Raw genomic sequence first — 16600 nt, 5'->3', positions numbered from 1 at the left:
GAAAGAAGCCGAGTGAGGGAGTCGCCATGATTCTCCCTCTCCAGACAGACGCAGGTTAAGATCTTCCCTGGTAAGCCAGCTCATGGTGCTACATGGAATATTAGAAATGGGTTAGATCAATATGTAAGAGCTAGCCAATAAGAGGCTGGAACTAATGGGCCAGGCAGTGATTAAAAGAATACAGTTTCCGTGTAATTATTTCGGGGCATAAGGTAGCCATGCGGGCGGCTGCGTGCCGGGGACGCAGCCCCGCCGCTCATTATTACAACAGATTTCGGCCCTCAATTTGATTATTTCCAGTCTTCTACTTCTCCTAGGTGAGTCTGCTTCTTTTTTTCTAAAGCCTTCAGGTGGGCTATTAAGTCTCCAATGTGTGCTTTCTCCGTTTTCTTTAAGTGGGCACTTAATGCTATGAACTTTCCTCTTAGCACTGCTTTCATAGTGTCCCATAGGTTTGAATATGTTGAGTCTTCGTTTTCACTGAATTCAAGAAAGACTTTAATTTCTTTCTTTATTTCTTCCTTGATCCAGGTGTGGTTCAGTAGTTGACTGTCCAGTTTCCATGAGTTCATAGGCTTTCTGGGGATAGCATTGTTGTTGAATTCTAACTTTAATCCATGGTGATCTGATAAGACACAGGTGGTTACCGATATTTTTTTGTAACTGTGTAAGTTTGCTTTGTTACCGAGTATGTGGTCTATTTTCGAGAAGGTTCCATGAGCTGCAGAGAAGAAGGTATATTCTTTCTTATTTGAGTGGAATGTTCTATAGATGTCTGTTAAGTCCATTTGATTCATTACCTCCCTTAATCCTCTTATTTCTCTGTTAGGTTTATTTCTGATTGACCTGTCCATTGGTGAGAGAGGAGTGTTGAAATCTCCTACTATTAGTGTGTGTGGTTTGATGACTGCCTTGAGTTTTAGTAACGTTTCTTTTACATAAGTGGGTGCTTTTATATTAGGGGCATATATATTCAGGATTGAAATTTCATCCTGGTGAATTGTTCCTGTTATGAGTAAAAAATGTCCATCTCCATCTCTTTTGATTGATTTTAGTTTGAAATCAACTTTCTTATTAATTAGTATGGCCACACCTGCTTGTTTCTTAGGGCCGTTTGCTTGATAAACCTTTTCCCAGCCCTTTACTCTGAGTAGATGTCTGTCTTTGTGGTTGAGGTGTGTTTCTTGTAAGCAGCAGAATGTTGGATCCTGTTTTCGTATCCAATCTCTTAGCCTGTGCCTCTTTATAGGTGAGTTGAGTCCATTGATATTAAGTGATATTAATGACCAGTGGTTGTTAACTCTGGTCATTTTTCCTTTCTTTCTTTCTTTCTTTCTTTCTTTCTTTCTTTCTTTCTTTCTTTCTTTCCTTTGGTAGTAGAGTTTGTGTGTTTCCCTTCTTCAAGTTGTGCTGGTGAAGGGTCATTAGATGTCTGAGTTATTGTGGGCATTGTTGGACTCCTTGGTTTGTGATTTTCCTTCAATTACTTTCTGAAGGGCTGGATTTGTGGCTACGTAATGTTTAAATTTGTTTCTATACTGGAAAAATTTGTTTTCTCCATTTATAGTGAATGAAAGCTTGGCTGGGTATACTAGTCTAGGCTTGCATCCATGGTCTCTTAGTTTCTGCAGTACATCTATCTAGGACCTTCTGGTTTTCATGGTTTCCATAGAGAAATCAGGTGTAAGTCTGATAGGTTTACCTTTATAGGTAACTCGACCTTTTTCCTTTGCAGCTCTTAATATTCTTTCTTTATTCTGTATGCTTTGTGTTTTGATTATTATATGCCGAGGAGATTTTTTTTTTTTGATCCAGTCGATTCTGTGTTCTGTATGCTTCTTGGACCTTCATAGGAATATCTTTCTTAAGGTTGGGAAAGTTTTCTTCTATAATTTTATTAAATATATTTTCTGGACCATTGAGCTGTACTTCTTCTCCTTCTTCTATCCCTATTATTCTTAGGTTTGGTCTTTTTATTTTGTCCCAGATTCCTGAATGTTTTGTGATGAGAATTTGTTGGTTATGCTGTTTTCTTTGATCAGAGTGTTTATTTTCTCTATGGTATCTTCAGTGTCTGAGATTCTTTCTTCTATCTCTTGTAATCTGTTGGTGGTACTTGTCTCTGTAGTTCCTGTTCATTTATCCAAATTTTCCATCTCCATCCTTCCCTCGGTTTGTGTTTTCTTTATTACTTCCACTTCATTCTTCAAGTCTTGAACTGTTTCCCTTACCTGTTTGATTACTTTTTCTTGTTTCTCTTGGTTTTCTTGGGTATCTTTGAGATATTTATTCATTTCGTCTACCTTTTTGTTTGTAATCTCTAATTGATTATGGCAGTTTTTTACCTCCTGTTTAAGGTCCTCTATTATTTTCATATAATTCACTTTTGAGTCGAATTCTTCTAATTCTTCTGGATTAGGGTGTACACTTCTCATTTCGGGATTCCTGAATTCTGGTGATGTCACGTTGCCTTTCATGTTGTTGGGGGAATTCTTGCATTGGCGCCTGCCCATCTTTTCCTTCAAATGGAGCCAGGAGAGGCCTGGTGTTTTGGACCAGTCTTTGCTGTGACTAACTCTCTGGGTTTATCTCCTCAGTGTAGGGGCAGGAACCGTTCCCTTCCAGATGAACTCCTCAACACTAAAACAGGTATGCCTGGTATTCCAATGACCTTCGGAAAGAAGGCCAAATGCAAGGGGTAGGGCGCGGTCGAGTAGAACACAGGCAACATTGCAGTACAACCTGGAGGTGTCTGTGCTCCCTTTCGGGGGTTGCTGAGGCCTGCCCGCTAGGCAGGCACTCACTGCTCTGGTTGGGTAGCCTTAGTGTATGGGGGTTTGTGCTCTCTACCAGGACAGTCCGCCCCAGGCTAGCACACACTCACCCGTCCAGATGGAACTTCTCAGCACCTACACAGGGACTCCTGGTAGCCCCAATGAGCCAGGGACCAAGGGAAGTATGGGGCAGGCAGAGCAGGTCCAGTAGAGCACAGCAGACACTGCAGCCCCAGCAGCAGGGGCCCGCGTTCCCTGGGGGGGACCTTGAGGCCTGCCCTCCAGTCAGGCACTCACTGCTCTGGGTTGGTAGCCTTAGTGAAAGGGCAGGAAACTGTTCCACAGCAAAGGACCTTGCAGACCCCTTTTATTGATTTTTAACTGTACAGCTTCGATGTGAGGGTTTTTGTCTTATCTTGTATTTAATTTCATCATGTTTGGTTGTTATCACGTAGAAACCCGTTCTTTTCTAATGAGAGACAGAAGGGAGTGTGTCCTGTGGGGAGGGAGAATGGAGAGGGAGGGGGAGTAGTAGAGGGAGGACAAACTGTAATCAGTACATATTTTATGAGAGAAAAATCCATTTTAATTAAAAGAGAAATAAAGAATTGATGGATTTGATGCAACTGGAAAACAATGGATGAATAATTTGGTCATTGCACTTTCTTTTTCTTTTTCTTTTTCTTTTTTGCTGTATAAGTAATACCATTCAAAATTTCCACCTCTTCCCCTCCTCCCATTTCCCTCCCACTCTCCCATTCACCCTCCCTCTCCCCTCCAGTTCTAAGAGAGGGTGGGGTACCCTTCCCTGTGGGAAGTCCAAGGCCCTCCCCACTCCATCCAGGCCTAGGAAAGTGTGCATCCAAACAGACTAGTATCCCAAAACGCCAGTACATGCAGTAGAATCAAATCCTAGTGTCATTATCATTGGCTTCTCAGTCAGCCCCCATTGTCAGCCACATTCAGAGAGTCTGGTTTGATCACATGCTCCTTCAGTCCCAGTCCAGCTGGCCTTGGTGAGCTCCCTTAGATCAGTCCCACCATCTCAGTGGGTGGATGAACCCCTAGCGGTCCTGACTTTCTTGCTCATCTTCTCCCTCTTTCTGCTCTTCAACTGGACCTTGGGAGCTCAGTCCAGTGCTCCAGTGTGGATATCTGTCTCTATCTCCATCCATCGCCGGACGAAGGTTCTATGGTGATATTCAAGATATTAATCAATTTGGCTATGGGACAAGGCCAGTTCAGGCACCCCCTCCTCTTCTGCCCAAGGACCTAGCTGGGGATATTCCCTTTGACATCTGGGACTGGAAACCCTTCCAGAGCCAAGTATCTTGCCGACCCTAAAATGGCTCCCTTAATTAAGATATCTTTTTTCCCTGCTCCCATATCTGCCCTTCCTCCATCTCAATCATCCCACTCTCCCAAGCTCTCCCCAATCCTCCCCTTCTCCCTTCTTTCTCCCCCTCTCCCCTTCCCCTCACCCCGTCCCAACCCCCATGCTCCCAATTTTGCCTGTGGCAAAGCTGATGCAGTGGAAAGATGGTTAGGCTATTGGGACACCCTCCTTGTGGATTAAGTGATTCAGATTTTTTGTGATAGAACTATTTCTCAGGAGAAAGGGCTGCTGCAGAGTGAGGCTGCTCTGCCCAGAGCTATGGCCCTATCCATAAGGATTCTCAGGAGGGCAATGCAGTGACTCCTGAAACTCACCAGTGAGAAGTGAGTGTGAGTCTCCTGGGGAGAGTAAAATGGATATGACTCAGAACACAGAAGAATTTTAGTATAATATGCTTAGGGCTCATTGTTTTCCAGAAAAGAATAAAGTGCAGATGTTCTTTAGGAGTAGTAATGTGTGTGTTTGTGTGTTTGTGTGTGTGTGTGTGTGCATCTGTGATACTGGGACATTTCCTTGAAGCACATAGTCCTCTCTCCTGAGACACAATCTTCTTGACATCAGGCATGACTTTTTATCATAACAAAAGCTTTTCAAAACAATGTAGAGATGAGGATGGAGATTGTGTGTGTCCCCTGTATGCAGTAAGGAAAGGATGAAGAGAAAGTCTGGAGTAGCTTATCAGAAGCAGAAACTACTTAATTATCTCTTCAAGTACTGTGATTGGAGGTAGGTGGCACGTTAATTTATCAAGACTGGGCCTGTGGAGGGTGAATTAAAGTATATAAAAGGATATTTAATACTCAAAACATTTTCCTGTTATTTTTATTCTAATTACTTACTGTCTGCCTCTGTTAAGACTTTTATAGTTTGTGCAGACTTGAGCATCCACCTCAGAAAACAGCTTTCTATTGCTATTAATCACTTGTTTCCTGGTAAATTAGAATTCATTTTGTCACTGTGTTACGCAGGTTATATGGTACATTGTAATCTAATCAAGCGATCCTACTCTTTCTACTGGGTTGACCTAAAGTGTAATTCAGTTGGGTAAGTGGTCCTTGGTGAGTGAATGTGGTAAAACCGGGAAATGGGAGTAAGCATCCTAATTATCTTTTCTTGCTCAATCTACAGAAATTCTTTCACTTCCTGACAGTTTCTACCTGCAGACAATGCACTGTTTCATAAACAGTATCTTATAGTGTGTCATAGCTTATAAGATCAGACAAGGAACCGAACCCACCAATGAACTTTCCTAACCTTGTGACACCAGGGAAATGATGTTTTTCACCTGTATGATTCACAAAGCAGAACAACGTATAGTGAGCTTGACTTGGGGCTCTGAGATGTGTAATGTATCATGCAAAACCAAGACTCTAAGATATCAAAATCGTCTCATCTCATGCACCATCTCTTGCATATAGTTAGTTGCCAAGTGAACCTCCAGACCTTACCAGTTCTTGGGGCACACATTATAAAACTGAAGGCCTGTGTATAAGATAGAGCTGATTATTGGTATAAAACCACTTAAAATAGCTTAACTAGAAAGATGGGGAAGATTACATCATGTAGTGCTTACAAGGAACCAGTGATTCCAAAATTAAGGTCAAGAAAATGTAACAGATGAGAAGCTGATAGGATATTTACACCAGAGTACTCTGACCCTTATTTCTTTCTCAAGAATCTTGATACTCCTTCTGAGTAAATAATTTTCTCTCCATGGATTGACATGAAAATATAACATTCTGGTTGCGTTTCCTAAACTGAGTTCCTGAAAATTTAATTAAGATTCAAGACCACACTCTTTATATGGAGAGCTTATTATACAAATATAGAAACTACTACTAAGTGCAGGGTATTTAAGAAAATATTTCAAATTTAAAACATAACTCTTTCTGGGTTGGCTTTTTAGATTATTTTTCTTTGTTCAGTCACATGTGGATTTTGTCAATACAAAATACACGAGAAATATAGATATTTGAATTTAATATAGTGCACAGGAAAGTTTATAATACTTTGAAGTAAGTATAAAATGCATCACAACAGAATACTCAGTGTTTTGGCTATTTTTACAAGATCTGAATTCCCTGAGAGTCCAAGTAATCCCAGACTTCCTGCTTTGTGCTCATCAGAACTTTAAGTCAGCCCACGTGTTCTCTACCCTTAAGTTTTTAGAACTTCTGCATACCCAGGTAAATATCTATCTAGTAGATACAATAATGCATTATACACATTTATATCCTCTCAGGAAAGAAGATGCAGGCACCATTTTTATATGTGTATGCAGGTTTTAAATAATCTTGCTTTTCCATTATCCACAAAATAAAAATTATAATTTAGAGAGCAATTAATGATAGGAGCAAAGATTACCAATTGTGGTGTGAGTTTTCCCAAAATACAGTGTACACAAAGGTAAATATAGTATGGCTGTGCGTAGATATACACCCAGTTTATATCCTGTGTGGCTAGTAAGCAATCAGCACCTGACCACTTTAAAAGTGATTTTAGGGATTCTAGTTCTCACTAAAGCAGTTTCATGGGGGAATAGATTTCTTTCTCAGTCCCTTTTAATAAGTGGTCAAATTAAAGAACAGAGTTTAAACAGTGTTATCTGCATTGTTGTCTATATTAAGATTTTAACTGATACACAGTCTTCCCAGAGTGAACTCTTATTTCACTCTATGATGGAGGAAGGTCATTGGTTAATCAAAAAATCTGCCTTGGCCCTTTTGCTAGAACAGCAGCTTAGATAGGTGGAGTAAACAAAACAGAATGTGGGGAGACTTCTTATTACATGAGAATTTACAGGTTGTTAAAGATGGAAAATATAATGATAGAAAGTGAAGTCCATACACAGTCTCTGTATAAGGCTGTACTCAGATGGAAATGAGAAGTAATCACCACCACAGTGGTAGATGCTATTTTATCAGTTTTAGTGAGAAAAGCGTGGAGTGTGACTGCTAGGTGGAAGAGTTGTGTGATTTTCAGAAAAAAGACAAAGTTATGCTGGAACTGAAGAGTTTACCAGATAGATAAACAATGAAGCAAGGACACAGAAGCCATACAGTGAGAAAATGAACAAAGAGAAAATGAAGTGTATAAATACTACACGTGCAAAATCCAAGCAGTTTGATGGAATTGTAATGTGAGGTCCATTGAGTGAAAGGTTAAAGAGAAATTTCTATCATGCCAGGCACGATGACTTACTGTGGGAACCCCACCGTTCCAGAGACTGAGGCAGGGAATTTGGGAATTTGATGCCAGCCTGTACTACATACCAAGACCACATCTCTTTTACTCTTTTTTTTCTTTATTAAACTCAATGCCCTGATTCATAGAATTTTATGAATAATAATAATAAAATAGAAATTTAGTGTGCATACCATGATATTCTCACTAAGAAAGCATGCTCTATTAAAAGATGGGAACTATTAAGATATGGAAATTGCTGTGTGGTGGTGGAATATGCTCTTAATCTCAGCACTTAGAAAGAGAGGCAGTCTGATCTCTGTGAGTTCATGGCCAGCCTGCTCTCTAAGATGTTATTTGATTTGATTTTATCTTCACATAAATATAAGTCATACTTGAAGGAATGATTTTTTTTTTTTTTTGGTTTTTAGAGACAGGGTTTTTCTGTGGTTTTGGAGCCTGTCCTGGAACTAGCTCTTGTAGACCAAGCTGGTCTCAAACTCACAGAGATCCGCCTGCCTCTGCCTCCCAAGTGCTGGGATTAAAGGCATGCGCCACCACTGCCCGGCTGAAGGAATTATGTTGTAAGGCACGTATATGAATATTAGCCATAGAAATCACAGAATACTCTGGCCCTGATGGTGGAGTTGCTTTTATTGGTTAATTAATAAAGAAACTGCTTGGCCTCTGATAGGGTAGAATCAAGATAGGCGGAGTAAACAGAACAGAGTGCTGGGAGAAAGAAGCCGAGTCAGGGAGTCGCCATGATTCTCCCACTCCAGACAGACGCAGGTTAAGATCTTTCCTGGTAAGCCAGCTCATGGTGCTACACAGAATATTAGAAATGGGTTAGATCAATATGTAAGAGCTAGCCAATAAGAGGCTGGAACTAATGGGCCAGACAGTGATTAAAAGAATACAGTTTCCGTGTAATCATTCTGGGTAAAGCTAGCAGCCGGGTGCCGGGACACAGCCTCGCCGCTCCCATCTTCAACATGGCCCTACTACATTCTGAGATGGGTGTAGAGAGAGTATCCACAGCAATAAGAAAGCATAGATAAGAGTTGGTGGGAGAGCAGATTTTCAAGGGGACATTGATAACTCATCAATGAAAAGCATGGAAAAAGAATTGAGTCACAAGTAATGATTTTCTTTTCTTTTATTTGGCTGATATCTTACTCCACAAGTGAGGCTGAACTCAAACCAATGGTAAGCTTTCTGCCTCAGCTTCATCAGGGCTGGGAATACAAGGGTACAGCACCTGTCCTAAGTCCTGAGTCACTCAGTATAATGTTCAGTACACGTTGGAAAATCACTTGATGTGGTAAGCAGAGAAAAAGGTTAGATATGAAACTCTGTGACGATAAATACTTGTTTGTAAACACTAATTTTATGACTGAAGATAAAGATTCTGTCTCTGATTTAACTGAGGATCTTGAGTATTAAATTGAATAATTTCCCCCACCTGCAAGAATCCTTCTGATGACTTGCTCTTCTCTTTTCCAGGAGATGAGTGTCAATTGCTCCCTGTGGCCGGAGAACAGCTTGTCTGTCAAACGCTTTGCATTTGCCAAGTTCTTGAGGTCCCTGGAGAGTGCTTCCTCCTGTTCACCCTAATCCTCCTCATGTTCTTGGTATCACTGACAGGCAATGCACTCATAGCCCTTGCCATCTTTACCAGTCCAGCCCTGCACACACCCATGTACTTTTTCCTGGCCAACTTGTCTCTCCTGGAGATTGGCTACACTTGCTCTGTCATACCCAAGATGCTGCAGAGTCTTGTGAGTGAGTCCCGAGGGATCTCTCGGGAGGGTTGTGCCACACAGATGTTTTTCTTCATATGCTTTGGAATAACTGAGTGCTGTCTACTGGCAGCCATGGCTTTTGACCGCTGCATGGCCATATGCTCCCCACTCCAGTATGCAACCTGGATGAGCCGTGGGGTATGTGCCCATTTGGCAATGGTTTCATGGGGAATGGGATGCATAGTAGGGTTGGGACAGATGAATTTTATTTTTTCTTTGGACATCTGTGGGCCCTGTGAGATAGACCACTTCTTCTGTGACCTTCCACCCCTCCTGGCACTTGCCTGTGGGGATACATCCCAAAACGAGGCTGCTGTCTTTGTGGTGGCAGTCCTCTGCATATCCAGCCCATTTTTACTGATCATTTCTTCCTATGTAAGGATTCTGATTGCAGTGCTGATGACGCCTTCATCTGAGGGACGCCATAAAGCTTTCTCTACCTGTTCCTCACACCTACTTGTAGTCACACTCTTCTATGGCTCAGGATCTATTACCTACTTGAGGCCCAAGGCTAGTCACTCACCAGGAATGGATAAACTCTTGGCCCTCTTCTATACAGCGGTGACATCCATGCTGAACCCCATCATCTATAGTTTACAGAACAAGGAAGTCAAGGCAGCACTGAGGAGAACTTTGGGCCTGAGAAAAGTTCTGAGCAGGAATAGGTAACAGAACCACACAGAATTATTCACTAATAAGCATGCATATAGAACCAGAGTAAACAAACAAACATTGATACATTTTCTGTCTGACTTATTGATCTGGGATGTCATTCTTATGTTGTGAATGAATATTGCTTTTATTGGTTGATGAATAAAGCTGTTTTGGCCTATGGCAGGGCAGAATGTAGCTAGGCAGGAAATCCAAAGAGGAAAAAAAGAAGGTGGAGTCTGGGAGACGCTGAAGGAAAAAGATGCCATTTCATTCCTGGTAAGGCCCAGGCACATGGTAATACACAGAATAGCAAAAACTGGTTAATTTAATTGTGGGAACTCATCAGTAGTATGCCTGAGACATTGGCAAAACAATTATAAGTAATATTAAACCTCTGCAAGTTCATCTGGGAACTGGCAAGCAGGAGAGTAACCTCCAGTTCCAATTTATATTGAGTATCTTTGTAATTTTGAAAGTATCTCTGCATTCAGGGCTATGTTCTAATTACTAATTCTGAAATGATTTCAAATACTAAGGGATACAACTAAAGAGACCAATACAATAGAGAGCATTCTATTATGTTTTAGTTCAGGATGAAAATCTAAATTGCTATATCTCAGAAGTTTTGCAAATTCTAGTCCTTGTTGCCCCCAACACTTCTCCTTCCTATCCAGTTATATCACACACAAATCTTTATTCTAAAGTAACTATATAATGGTCTTATATCAGTTCATGTCTTTATTTTATAGTGTCACATGCTAAAAGTCTTTGAATTCTTTTGTAAATTGTGATTAACTAAAACAGTGTAAATATTACAATATGCTGAAATGTTAATTTGAAACTATTTGCTTTAAAATATTAAAGAAAACATTTATTTTCAAGTGTTTCCATGAAAATTTTTTTAATGCTAAATGGTCAATATTTTGGAACTTGCAGGTCATTCAGGCCAGGGAAGCCGCTTGGTTAACTGAATGTCTTTACCTCTCCCTCCATTCTTCCAAGTCCCATCTCCAGTCTCATCTCCAGCTCTGCAGCAGAACACCCACTGTAGTAACCCCCTCCTCTCTGAAACCCTACCCAACAGACCATGTAGACCTTCTCCTACAATATTTCTTCACCCAATATTTCTTCATACTGATATCCCAGTACGTATCATCTGCAGGCATTCCCTGGGATTAGCAGGCCCTGCAGGCTATGGAAACAGGTAGGCCAATTGCAGATCTTAGTCTCTCCCTTCTCTCTTTCAAATCCAACTCCATTTGACACCCCCAGCTCTATAACAGACGACTTGTATCAGCCTCATCTCCATCTGTGTTTGTTCCCATCTTCACTGCAACACACAGGTATTCAACTCCGACCTTTCTTCCCCCACACATTGCTTTATCCTAGATGCCAAAACCAACAGTCATTCTCCAGGAACCCACAGGCTACTTCTGCCAGGGGAAAAGTATTCTAACTGTGGATAGTCAAGGCTTCTCCTCTCCAGCAAATTCAAACCCCCAGTCTCTCTGCATCTTTATAGCAGATCACCTGATAAGGCCTCCACCTTCTCTCTGTCCCCATCTCTAGTGGATCATACAAAGCTTCTTCTCAAGACTTCTTCCAGACCCAACTCCTGTTGGCTTTCTCTGGTAACCTGCCAGCCACATCTGACTGAGAAGCAAGTAGGCCAGTGAGGAAGATAAGTAAGCTTCAGATTTTCACTCACCCTCCTCTTCTCCAAATTCAATCACCTGTCTCGTCTCCAGATCTGTAGCAGACTATCTGTTGTGACCTCTTCTCATTCCCTGCCCCTGTTCCTAGAGGACTGAATAGATCCTGGTAGTGCATACAACTTTCCTCCTTCTTGTGGGCCATGGGCCTTCCCTGTTCCTCCCTCCTAACCCATCCACATTCATGAATGTCAGTTCCCAAAACTTAGAAACACATTTTACCTGGAATACCCAATGGTCACAATTATCATCATACCATAAGAATTTCTTACCAGGCAACACAAAGCCACCATACTTTCCTCAGAATCAGAGAGTACAATGGAAACCAAGGAACAAAATATCCACCCAACAAAAACAAGACTATACATCAGCATCTCTAATTATAGTCTTCCCAAATCTAGACCTGAGTGTAAAATACAATCAATAAAAGGACAATATGTCTCCCAATAGAGACAATCCTACAAGTTGTGAGGAAACCTAACAAGAGTTGGGTCAGCATTCTGTTTGTGGTTTTGCAGGAAAACAGAAAACACACATCTTTATGTAGCCTAGAGAAACTGAGCATCTAAATGCCTAAAGAAGAAAAAAAATAGCCATCTAGAAAGAATCACCAAGCAATGAGAAATCTGATTTATGATACAATATCCTCCACAGGGTAAAAATCTCAGTACTTAAACATACATATCTCCTCACTTCTCAGTATAGAGATAGCCCTGACTCACTTAAAAATCAAAGCTGGCTTTAGAGCCGGATGGTTGCTCTCCTCTAAATTCAAGCGAGTTGTTAAAAGAAAAATTTAGAGTTTCTGTCTCATATCAAGAGTCACCTTAGCTGGGCGGTGGTGGTGCATGCATTTAATTCCAGCACTCGGGAGGCAGAGGCGGGCGGATCTCTATGAGTTCAAGGCCAGCCTGGTCTAGTTCCAGGACAGGAACCAAAAAGCTAAGGAGAAACCCTGTCTCGAAAAAATCAAAAAAAAAAAAAAAAAGAGTCACCTTGAATGAAGGTAAAATCTAGGGACAAAGGTTAATAAAACTCTGCTTTCAAAAATTTTACTTCTCTGCATACCTATTTTTCTCTCTATGGTACCTTTCTTTGAATACATATCTATATAAATTCAAACTTTCCATTTTGATATGAACAATGTTTAAGTTTTCTACAATGAACAATAAATTTTCCTATAGTAATCTCTGAAGTCTCCAGGAAGAAGATGGGGCCCCACAACAATGACTCCACCTGGTTCATATGATGCCGTCATTGCTGCTACCACCACACTAGGAAAGGCTTTGAGCAACAAAATGCTCAAGATAATTCCAGCTTGGCTAGCTTTGATGGTGTGCTTTCTTACAACATTCTGGCCAGATCTTCAAGTAAGAACTTCAGAAAAACCCTACCAACTACTCAGAGACTATATGCAATTGTACCAGATAGTAATCTTGAAACTTAAGTTTCATTTTAGTTTTTAAAGGATCCCACAGAAATAATATTGCTCCCATGACAGCTGGAAGTAATTCTAAAAGCTATTATGACTGAGTATATATAATATTTGTCTTTCTGGGTCTGGGTTACCTCACTCAATATGACTTTTTCTAGACCCATCCATTTGTCTGATAATTTCAATATGTCATTATTTTTTCTGCTGTGTGGTACTCCATTATGTAAACATACTACATTTTCTTTATGCATTCTTCATTTGATGAGAATTTATAGTTTAAGGGTTTTTGCTATTACAAATAATGCTGATATGAACATAGCTGAGCATTACACCTGCTCTATACATACACATACAGACACACACATGTGATGGAGGAAGGTGTGAACAGTTTTTAGCTGCTTAGTTTGAATTGATATTTCTAGCACGTCAGATTTAAGGAGAGAGAATGTGCTCATGATAAGCTTGTGAAGTTTACTGAGCAGAACTAAATTCTTCACCTTAAATCAGAAAGGATTCTAAAATTTTAAATGTATTTCATATCCAATTAGTCAAAATAACAAACTTTTAACCTGCTTAATCATTACCAAACATTAACTGAATCAACAGTTACATTATTTGAATATTTGAGTTGAAGAAAATATTATGTTATTTATATGTATATGTAGGTGCATAGAAAAATATGTACACATTCATGTTTATTTCAGCATAATTATTATTGTCTTAATGGTAATTTTTTTATATACAAAACAAAATGGATAAATAATAATTTTTATAAAATACGATATGACCATGCTAAGAGGCTTTAAAGGAGATGAAGATTGATGACAGTTGGAGCATAAATTATTTCAATCCTTTTATAACCTGGTTGGTAATCTTTATTAAAAATGAATATGCTCTAACATTTTGATAAGAAATTACATTCCCCCAAGAGATGCTCTATCATACTACAAAAGCATTTGTTCAACTATGTTCATAGCAGCATTATTTGTAATAGCCAGAACCTGGAAACAGCCTAGATGCCCTTCAATAGAAGAATGAATGAAGAAAGTATGGAATATATACATATTAGAGTACTACTCAGCAGTAAAAAAACAATGACATCTTGAATTTTGCATTCAAATGGATGGAAATAGAAAACACTATCCTGAGTGAGGTAACCCAGACCCAAAAAGATGAATATGGTATGTACTCACTCATAAGCGGATTCTAGCCATAAATAAAGGACATTGAGCCTATAATATGAGATCCTAGAGGAGCTAAATAAGGTGAACCCAAAGAAAAACATAGTTATCCTCCTGATATTGGAAGGAGACAAGATTGCCAGGCAAAAATTGGAAACTTGGGGGTGGGGTCGGGGTAATGGGAAATGGGGAGAAAAAAGTGAGAAGGGGAGAATGGGGAGAACTTGGGGGAATGGGACAGTTGGGATGAAGGCAGGGTGGATATGGGAGTAGGGAAATATATATCTTAATTATGGGAGTCATTTTAGGGTTGGCGAGAGACTTGACTCTAGAGATGTTCCCAGGTGTCCATGGAGATGTTCCCAGCTAGATCCTTGGGCGGCTGAGGAGAGGGTGCCTGAAATGACCCTATCCTATAGCCATACTGATGAATATCTTGCATATCACCATAGAACCTTCATCTGGCGATGGATAAAGCTAGAGACAGAGACCCACATTGGAACACTGGACTGAGCTCCTAATGTCCAAATGAGGAGCAGAAGGAGGGAGAATATGAGCAAGGAAGTCAGGACAGCGAGGGGTGCACCCACCCACTGAGACGGTGGGGCTGATCTAATGGGAGCTCACCAAGGCCAGCTGGATGATGGAACATGTGATCAAACCGGACTCTCTGAGGTGGCTGACAAGGAGGGCTGACTGAGAAGCCAAGGACAATGGCACTGGGTTTTGATTCTATTGCATGTAATGACTTTGTGGGAGCCTAGTCTGTTTGGATGCTCACCTTCCTAGTCCTGGATGGAGTGGGGAGGATCTTGGACTTCCCACAGGGCGGGGAACCCCGACTGCTCTTTGGACTGGAGAGGGAGGTGAAGGGGAATGGGGGGAGCGGGAGGGAAATGGGAGGAGGCGAGAAGGTAGAACTTTTAAATGAAATAATAATAAAAAAGAAAAAAAATACTTATAAATATGGAATAAAGAAATTACATTCTTAGATTTAGCAAAAAATAAAAATTATTCATTTGTTCACTGAAAGATATATACGAGAAAGTTCTTTCCACATCATGTGCCCCTAAATTTAACCAAAAGTATAATTGCTGTTGTACATCTTATTTTCATAGGTGGAATGATATGTGAAAAGCATAAATGTTAGACAACAGAAACCTGTCACAAATAATATTAATTATATGCTGCTTATTACCCTAATTTCAAAAGCAGGCAACCGTAAGGCACAGTTCATTAGTATCTGAGAGCATCCTTACTGGAAAGAGTCTCAAGGAGCACTGAGGGTCAGTCAGAGCAGCTAGGGGGCATCTTCAAAATTGAATGTAACTTTAAATATAAAGTGTCTTCAGTGTGTATTACACAAAAGGAATAGATAATTTTTTAAAAAGTGAGATGAACCCAGTAGAAGAATCACATAGAATTTAATAGCTTTGTAATAATTTATGCTGCTATTTCTTGTATTTTCCCCCATGGCCAAAATTCTCATTTACTTGAATTCTGCTTAATTGCAACAGAGGGACTGACTCCCTAAGGTCAGAATTTCTAACACATTTGGTTCTAATGTCACTAGTCTACAAGGGTTAAAAGGCAGATTATAGGCAAATGTGACTTACAAAATAAGCAGAGTCAGATTTGTGGTGAGGGTTAGATACACCGAAGGTTCAGAGCTGCAAGGAACTACAGAAGCGAAAGGTGAAGCCAGTCTAAGAAGTGAGGTACCCAGAAGCCCAAGACACATCTTCCATTAGGATGAGCAGTCAGTATTCTAAAAACGGTAGCTTTACTTTTATTTCTTATATTTTTCAAAGTATTGCTTTGTGAACTGTAATGATAGTAAAAGCATTTGTTTCACAGTTAGAGGCTATTACAATAAATTAAACCAAAGTCATTTTTTTTTTTTTTTTGATTTTCAAGACAGGGTTTCTCCGTAGCTTTTGGTTCCTGTCCTGGAACTAGCTCTTGTAGACCAGGCTGGTCTCGAACTCACAGAGACCTGCCTGCCTCTGCCTCCCGAGTGCTGGGATTAAAGGCGTGCGCCACCACCACCCGGCTAGTCATCTTAAACTTGAACATCACGGGTGATATTAGATTGGATTACTAGTTTCATCTATCAGGATAGCCAAGTGAATGGCAGGAGAAGCTGTGCCAGGTAGTTATGCTAAAGCATGAACTGACATTGTCCTCAAATCCAAAGGAGATTTCATAAGAAACCAACTTATAGGTTTGAGAAATGATTTAAATAAACAAGAAACTGGATTCCTCTTTACCACATAGTCATAATTCTATATGTATTAGCTATAATCTGCAAAGAATGGCCACTGGGGATTAGGGAGTCTACATTTTTTTATTTGCACGACTTACCCACAATGAACCTTGCAAATGTTCAATGAATTTATTATCACTCTAGTTAGCTTGCAAAAAGAAAAAACAATGAAAAGACAGGTTATTAGGAGCCTT

The 16600-nt window shown here is 40.2% G+C and overlaps 1 pseudogene; it reads left to right on the top strand.

Annotated features, from left to right (window-relative positions):
• The first annotated feature begins 8859 nt into the window (after positions 1-8859).
• LOC130863837 (olfactory receptor 10C1-like) lies at positions 8860-9827 on the top strand (annotated as a pseudogene).
• The last annotated feature ends 6773 nt before the right edge of the window (positions 9828-16600 follow it).

Source organism: Chionomys nivalis, chromosome 21 (genome assembly GCF_950005125.1).
Source record: "Chionomys nivalis chromosome 21, mChiNiv1.1, whole genome shotgun sequence".
Taxonomy (NCBI): Eukaryota; Metazoa; Chordata; class Mammalia; order Rodentia; family Cricetidae; genus Chionomys; species Chionomys nivalis.
Note: the sequence above shows the minus strand (reverse complement) of the source record. Positions and strands in the feature narration are given on the sequence as shown.